General features: G+C 40.5%; 1 pseudogene; it reads right to left on the bottom strand.

Moving 5' to 3' along the window:
• Nucleotides 1–6,477: 6,477 nt before the first annotated feature.
• Nucleotides 6,478–7,085, bottom strand: LOC139707381 (COMM domain-containing protein 2 pseudogene; annotated as a pseudogene).
• Nucleotides 7,086–8,716: the final 1,631 nt, after the last annotated feature.

The following is an 8,716-nucleotide window of genomic DNA, read 5'->3' as shown; positions in this document are numbered from 1 at the left end:
CTCAGAATGACACTCTTGTCCTGCTTCTTTCCAACCCAAATGGCTGTGCAATCTTAGGTAAAAGGCAACTTCTTTGCTATTTTCCTAACCTCCTAAGTCAGTTTGCCTTGCAGCTCAATTCTTGAGCTCCCTGCGTAGATCTTTCCCTGAGGCATTGTTCAGTCTCCTGACCTTGGATACCACGTCTCAAACAATAACTCCACATCCAGGTTATTTTTCTAGCCCTGATTTTCCTTTCAGTGTTTCTTTTATGGAGTATTTTACATCCTCCGATCAAGACAGAAAATCTTCAATAGGAAATATCACAATCGCCTTATTTTGTAGATGAGGAAACTGAGGCACAGAGAGTAAGAAAGCTGAATATGAAGTCAAGTGAGAGCCCCAGGTCTGTATTCTTAACTAATGTACAAATCCACCCAATATGGCCAGTGAATGTCTTAGGAGAGGCAGTGATTCATTCTTTTTAGTTGCTGGGAAGTGATTTTTCTCTCCTCTGCACCACCACCCATTTGTTGGCTTTGTCCATTCAGGAAATAATTAATCAACGTTCATGTGTGTTTTGTGGGGCTTGCATTTGGACTGCACTTTTTAGTCTCCAGGATGATCTTTTTTTTTCAGAGAAATTATTATAATTATTTATTTTATTTTATTTTATTATTATTAATCTCTTTTTTTAGCTTCTCATTTTAAAATTTATTTTCATTGACTTTTTTAAAAAATAAATGACAGCGGAATGCATTACAATTCTTATTATACGTATACAGCATAATTTTTCATATCTCTGGTTGTATATAAAGCATGTTGACACCAATTCATGTCTTCATACATGTACTTTGGATAATGATGTCCATCATATTCCACCATCCTTGCTAATCCCTTGCCTCTTCCCTTTCCCTCCCACCCCTCTGCCCTATCTAGAATTCATCTATTTCCAGGATGATCTTACTGCATTTTTCCAACATATCCTAGGGTAGGTAGGGCAGGAATTGTGAGTTTTTCTGTCAATTCCATTCTAGGAGGTGTCTGAACCAGCTTGGTATTCCTTGACCCTCTCAGGAGCTGCAGGTATCTAAGGAGAGGCCTGGGCACTCTGCTTCCCTAGGAAGGCCTCACACTTCTCCGTTTCTCATCGTGGTCCACCCCTCTGTCCTGTAAACCCTCACCAAAGACCCTCAGATCACCTCTTGTTTTGCATTCTCCATGCCAGCCCCAGGACAACCAGAACTTTGGAAGGTCCCATTCCAGCTCATGGGCAGATCTTTTCCTGAGAAGCTGCCTCCATCAACCTCTCTCACTCTGATATGTGTCCTCTCTGCCTCAAAGAAACAAAATCTAACAGCAAACGATGCACACATCACCCCTGACAGGCAGAGTTGGGGCTAGAAGCTGGGTCGATTGAGAGTCCTTGGGGGCGTTTCCAGGAAGGTCTCCTGGAGCACGGTTCCTGATCTGTGCCAATGGCAGATGTTGCTTTACCATGCAAGACATGGCTTGCAGCCTTCTTGCTTAGGTAGCTGGATTATTATTCCATTTTTATTTTTAGAGCCAGAGTAGACATGATCAATGTAATTTCAATGCTCTGATCATAAACCTCCATGTTAATATTTCCCCTTTAAATTGAGTATTTATGAGTCCTTTAAGAACCACCTGGATATTCTATCTTGAGGTCCCAAAGTCATTTAGCTATAAATTATCAAACATTCTCTTAGACCTTTTTCCTTGGTCTGGACTTGATTATTTCTAATGATCATAAATGCCCCACTAACATTCCAGACATGCACTGTTATAGTCACGCCATCAGCCAGAATTGAAGCGGGATACCGAGTCACCCATGTGTCCCCAGCCCAGTGCTGAGAGGTGTAATGACCTTCACACCTTTTATTGTACAGGAGAGAGGGTGAGGAGGATGCTGTGTGAGGGGTCGGATCTCATTGGGTATCTCTGTCTTACCTTCTGGAAACATGTGCTGGCCTCTCACTGAACTCCGTGAGCAGTGCCTGGTGATAACTCTGAAGCCAGTTCCTTACAAACATATTTAAAAGTGGTATGTAGCATGGTCCCAAAAGCAATGTGGGCTCCTCCTTAACTTCAGAGGTCAGGACAGTTGAGTTTTGCCAGGCTGCCATGCAGCCGTCTCTACAACCTGGTGCGGCTCAGACTCACTCCTGTGCTGGAGCCAGGCCCAGGCTCTCATCCTTACTACTCCTGACACCTCCTGACATGCCTGTCTTCACACAGCTCTTCTGGCAGTCTGAGCAGCTGCAGATACTGGCGCTGATCCATCAGAAGGTGCAGGCTGCCAAAGCACAGTTACAGGGAGGCGAGAGGCAGGGCAACCTCTGGCTGGGCTCTGACCTTTTCTGTTCTGAGCTCTATTCCACAGCTAGTGACCTGACAGAGCAATGGCCCAGGCAACCATCTTCTCCTCATGTGATCTCACAAACCAGAGATGCTTTTCCTCTACTCCCAACTCCCTTAAAAAATCCTGACGTATTTCTGAGCTTAATTTGGCAAACATTTGTGCCTGGGGCTGCGGGGAGCCCCGGACCCAGCACTTGCAGCTCTTCACCCGGGTACCTGTCCATGTGCTGTCTAGTCAAGCTGCAGCTCTTGAAGGTTGTTTCCCACCCCCTGGATTATTCCTCCTCCATCCTAAGAAACTCAAATAAATCATCAGCCAGGAGGAGATAGGAAGTCCATAACAAGAAAGCAGAAAAGAGTGAAAGGAAGTCTTTAAGTCTCATCCTACCTCCAGAAAAGGAGGAGGAATTGGAAGATTTGAACTGCAAGTTAGATTTAGAAACTTTTGCTCTTCAGATTCTTTCCAAATAAAATGTGATAATCTCCAAAAGACCTTTTATTGAAGTCATAAAAACTAGGCTTTCTATAACTATGTCATGAATTAACGAAAGATGAAATTTTTAATTTGCTTTTAAATCATAATTAGGTTTATTAATATTAAAATTACTCTACTCATGAATACCTTTTAGATGGTTTGCTGTGACACTGTGAACTAATGGGAAAATGTTATTTGCTAATTAATTTAGGTGACAATTCAATAGATCCTCACTTTTTGTTTAAAAATAGATAAAATAAAACCAAAATGTTCATGGGACTACACCAGCATTTTGGAAACCTGAAGACAGAGGTGAGTGCAACTGGCCCCGTGGAACAACTCATGAGAAGTCTGTAGGTTTCATAGTAACCATCAATCCTGCTCTCTAGAAAAGCTGTGCCACCAACAGACATGGCGCAAGGAACCAGAGAATGAGAAGCAAAGTTTCCTGAACAGCCCTCTGGGAGGAAATGCACAGATCACCCATTACTTTTATTTAAAAAAAAAATTTTTTTTGGAGTAAGAGTACCAGGGATTGAACTCAGGATCACTCAACCACTGAGCCACATCCCAGCCCTTTTTTAAATTTTATTTAGAAACAGAGTCTCACTGAGTTGCTTAGCATCTCACTTTTGCTGAGGCTGGCTTTGAACTCAGGATCCTTCTGCCTCCTGAGCCTATGGGAATACAGGAATGTGTCACCCCGCCCATAATCACTCATTGCTTTTAACCTTCTCTCAAGCCATCCAATGATTAACAAATATTTTTCTGCAGCAAAGAGTTCCCAGGCGCTGCAAAGCTGGCACATCAAAGGGCCAGGGGTTCCAATCTGCTCACCATCACTACTTATCACCAACCTACCTAATCACCAATTTGAAATCCTGGGTCCCACCAGACACCCCTGAGCATCTTCCCCTCTTGGTCTCCACACCCCACAGTCAGCACATTTGCTTCCAAATGCCTCACCTTTCTCCAAAGCCACCAAGAAGGGCGTCCAACTGTCTTGCAACTGCCAGCCGGTCGTCTTGCTCATCTGTCCTCTACCCTCTGCCCTGTACTCTTTGTACACAGCAGATCTGGTTGTGCTCTTCACTTGCTTGAAACTAACTTTAAATCAGAGCTCAGACACCTGTAGCCTGAGAGCATCCTGTCCCCCAGGGAGTCCCAGACCTGCACTGAGAACCCCTTGGTGAGCCTTCAGATATGTCCTTTCCTAAACTCATTCTAAGGCCAAAAAATGTGGATATCTGTGGTTGAGATCCAGGCACTAAGAACTTCCCAGGTGACTCCAGGGACAGCCAAGATTCCACAGTTCTGTTCGCTGGTCAGATGACTGAAAAATGAGCACAGGTGTGGGAAAGTGCCTCTCTTCAGCATGTGGCCTTTGTTTTCCTCTTCCACCTCCATCTACTGCCACCAGAAATCCATGCACATCATTGAAACATCGAATACTAATTTTCTTATGTTTCAAAAGATATCAGATGCCAAAGATTCAATTGCCCATAACTCACATTGATAACACACTTACATTGTCCATACTGGCCTGCTTTTATTAAGTTTTTAGTTATTTCTCATAAACCTACCTTGAAAATTCAAGTGTAACAACTTTCATGGAAGTATACGCTTTCCCCTGCCTCCTTCCACCTTTAGGAGTCCTTATTCTCTCACTTTCTTTGAAGTTTTATTGAAGCTGCTAGTATTCCTAACATTATATGTGTATGTGTATGTGTTTGTGTGTGTGTGTACAAATGCATATAAATGTATAACATTTTAGTGATCCTTTAATTTAACAAAAATATTCTGTTGAATGTATCTGCATTCTGTGTAGTCTGGGAAGAGATTAGGAGAGAGAGAATGGGAGAGAGATTAGTTTTGATGTGTTGTTTCATATTATGGGAGCAGACCATCTGAAATCCATGGCACTTGTCAGCAGGTTGGAAATTTAGGAAAAAGTAGATGCTGGCAATCTTGAGTCAATTCCATAAGTTAGCAGGTTGGAAACTCAGATGAGTCTTCTATGTTGCAGCCTTGATAAGAATCCTTTCTGCTTTAGGAACCTCAGTTCTTGCTCTTAAGGCTGTCAACTGATTAGATGAGGCCCACCTACACTATAAAGGGTGGCCTATGTTACTCAAAGTCAATGTTAATCACAGCTAAGAAGTATTTTTCCACATCTAGACTGATGCTTAACCAAACAACTGGGGACTATAACTTTGCCAGCTGGACACATAAAATAGCCATCAAAGTGTGGTGGTCCTTAAACTCACCCACTGTGCTCACTGGTTTTGACTGGAGTCAGCCTGTAGATGTACCTGGTTGCCTTGCTCACTCTCCTGCTTATGCAGTTTTGAGAGGTCTCTAGGTTTTTGCTGCTCTGAACCTCATTGCTATGAGCTTTAGGCACAGGCCTCCCTTGTGTGGGACTGTCCCTGGTATATGTGCTGGGAATGTGGCTGCTGGTCACAGGGCATATGAGAGGTCAGTCCAGGGATCACACCCAGCTCTCTTCCTAGAAACAGCATCAGTTGCCACAAGTGTCGATCACATGTGAGATGCCCTTGGTCTAGTCTCCTTGGAGGTGTCCAGGCACTTTCTCACAGTCTCTTAGCTGTTGTCAATAAAAACTTCAGAAGCTATTTCATTATGAGGTCTATACTTATTGTCATTGATAATGTTACATTCCTTTTCTGTGTTTGATAGTCATTTGTATTCCTTTGTAAAATTTCTGATCATATATTTTGGTCATTTTTAACTAGATTAACTATATTTTTCTTACCAATTTGTAGGTTATCTTTACATATTTTTAGTTTTCAAGTGTGTTAGTTATATTGAAACTCTATCAGTTATGTTGAAAATATATTCTTAAATTTCTAAACATTTTTAGTTTAAGACATCTTATTCCCCCCAGATAATCAAGCATTGATTGCATTGTTCTTGTATCCATTATTTATAAATGTAAATGACAGTATGTCTCTTAGTTGCTTTGGGTATATGGGAAAAATTAATCCTTGTGAAAATATTATTAACAATCACACAAAATTGAGTACTACTTAAGTCAATGAAACATAAGTCAAATTTCAGCAAAATGGTAAAAACTACTTATCTTTACATTCAAAGAAAAATGTTTGAACTTCCTATAACAATATGGGCATATAATTAAAAAAAAAAAAACTCATACTCACTTTACATTATTCTGTAGCTAGTAACATCATGAGATGCTTTTAAAAGTCAGAAATATTGTACTATTTAGAAATACTCTGAATAGGAAAGGAATTCGCTGTAAATTTTATTCTCAAAATTGATCAATAAGGAGGAAAATACTAGTTAAGCAGACAAAAGTGTACCCAAAACAGGGTATTGCTCATATATACAGAAGATATGAACAGTATAGATTCATTTCTAGTTGACTCAATCCTATTTACACTTTTAAAATACAAAATTACATTTCAATCTGTCAAGAAGCTGACCACATTTTGCACCAGAAAAAGAACTTGACTTTAGCTTCTGATCATGACCTCAATATCCTGGAATAGGAAAATGAATTTCACGGAATCTAGATGCATTTATCAACCCAAATTAATAAAAATTAATTCTGAAAAGTAATTCCTGAATGTCATCCATTCACAAATGAGTCAAAGGCATTAGGACCTTAACACTTGGTAATACTTGAAGTTGTGAACTACTCTCCTACAGTGGTTTGTTTTCATCTCCTCCAAGGATTGTTACAGTTGCTGAACTAAATGAAGTAGGGTGGCTGAGTCTGTCTGCAGAACTTTGGTGTTGTGGTCTCCATTCTGATTTAGGTGTAGTTTTATAGTCACTGCTGGCTTAATCTGTTGCCTGAGACTTCTGCTTGCAAGCTGTACATCTAGTCGCCACTCAAGGCTGTGGTAACTGGGAAGGCTGGGTGCCAATTCACCCAGAATCGTCCTGATCTCTTTTCTGTTGTCCAGGTAAAGCTGAAGCAATAATTTGTTCAGTTCTTCAGAGAATCCCAGAACAAAAACAGAGTCTTGGAAATCCACTTCAGCAATCATGAGCTTGGAGCTCTCATTGAGCAGGTAGGTTAACCCTTCCACACCATGCTGGACAATGTTGCTGCTCACGTTGAGCTTCCTGGCGGTGCCCTCATAGACCTTGGGGATGGTCCCTAGCCTCAGGAACTCCACCCCGATCCACCCAAACTTCACCACCACTTCGGCAGGAAGGCCAGGTGCTCCTTATACTCTTCCGACAAGTCCAGCAGCATCTTCGCTGGGCACCATATTTCACCCAGCAGCACCCTGGTCTTCCTGTTTAAGACATCTTTGGACATACAGACGTCTTTAATTTTTTAAAAAAAATATTTTTTAGTTATAGTTGGACACAATATTTTATTTTATTTATTTATTTTTATGTGGTGCTGAGAATCAAACCCAGCACCTTGCACATGGTAGGCAAGCACTCCACCTCTGAGCTCCAACCCCAGCCCCAGATGTTTTTAATTTTATGTGCTCAAATTACTAATCTTTTCTTATGTGATCATGTGTTTTCATGTGTGCATTCTTAGGAAATATTTTGTAAGATCATGTTTTCAAAGCTATCCACAATATTTTCCACTAATCATTTTAAAATTTCCTTTTAAAATATTAACATGGTTAATATATCTAGAGTTGACACTGCATATGGAATGACGTAGGAATGCAAGTGTGTATTTTATTTGTGGAATGTCAATTCCCCAGTCCCATTTGTTAAGTAATTCTCTCTTTTCCTACTTCTCTAGGATGCCATCTCCATCATGAATCCAAGTTGTTCATGTGGACAGTTCTGTTTCTGGGATACTTAAGACTGTGTTGATAAACTTGTGTTTTTATTCTATTGATAAATGATTCTTGCTACATCGGTTGAGAATATTTCCTTCCACTACAGAGTAAAAAGAAAAAAATATGATCATAAGACATCCACTTGTAAAGAAGGGTAATAATAGTAACCTGTGTGATAGAGCTTTCCTTGGGAAGAATATATGTTGGACATTTTTTTTTTTAATTTGGGAGTATCAGTACACTGCTTATAGAACCCACTCAACACTAAGTAGCCATGAAGCAGAGACCTGTCCCCTACCGATGGACAGCTCTCTTTTTTTCATGACATCTATTCTGACCCTATGAAAAGTCTACCCAAGTAAAATAATTGCCACTTACTCAGTATTGTAAAGAGAGTTGTCTAATAGAAGAAAAAATAGGCCTTAATCTTCATCATGTGGGATTATGCCCCAACTTCCTTAATAAGACTCTTACTGTACAAGAATTAAAACCAAGAATCAAACTATAAAGTTTATTTTCAGCAAAAGAAACAATCTGTGAGGTGAACAGAGAGCCTACATCCTGGGAGCAAATCTTTACACCTCACATATCAGATAGTGCACTAATCTCTAGGGTTCATAAATAACTCAAAAAGCTAAACACTGAAAAAACAAATAACCCAATCAACAAATGGGCTAAGGACCTGAACAGACACTTCTCAGAAGAGGATATGCAATCAATCAATAAATATAAGAAAAAATGCTCATCATCTCTAGCAATCAGAGAAATGCAAATCAAAACCACTTTAAGATATCATCTCACTCCAGTCAGAATGGCAGCTATTATGAAGACAAACAACAATAAGTGTTGGTGAGGATGTGGGGAAAAAGGTACACTCATACATTGCTGGTGGGACTGCAAATTGGTGCAGCCAATATAGAAAACAGTATGGAGGTATGGAAGCACAACTTGACCCAGCTATTCCTCTCCTCGGACTATATCCAAAAGACTTAAAAACAGCAAACTACAGGGACACAGCCACATCGATGTTTATAGCAGCACAATTCACAATAGCTAAAGGAGGAAAGGCAGGGTTGTG

Source organism: Marmota flaviventris, chromosome 10, assembly GCF_047511675.1.
Source record: "Marmota flaviventris isolate mMarFla1 chromosome 10, mMarFla1.hap1, whole genome shotgun sequence".
NCBI classification, from domain to species: domain Eukaryota; kingdom Metazoa; phylum Chordata; class Mammalia; order Rodentia; family Sciuridae; genus Marmota; species Marmota flaviventris.
The sequence above is the reverse complement of the archived record's forward strand: the minus strand, read 5'-3'. Positions and strand labels throughout refer to the sequence as shown.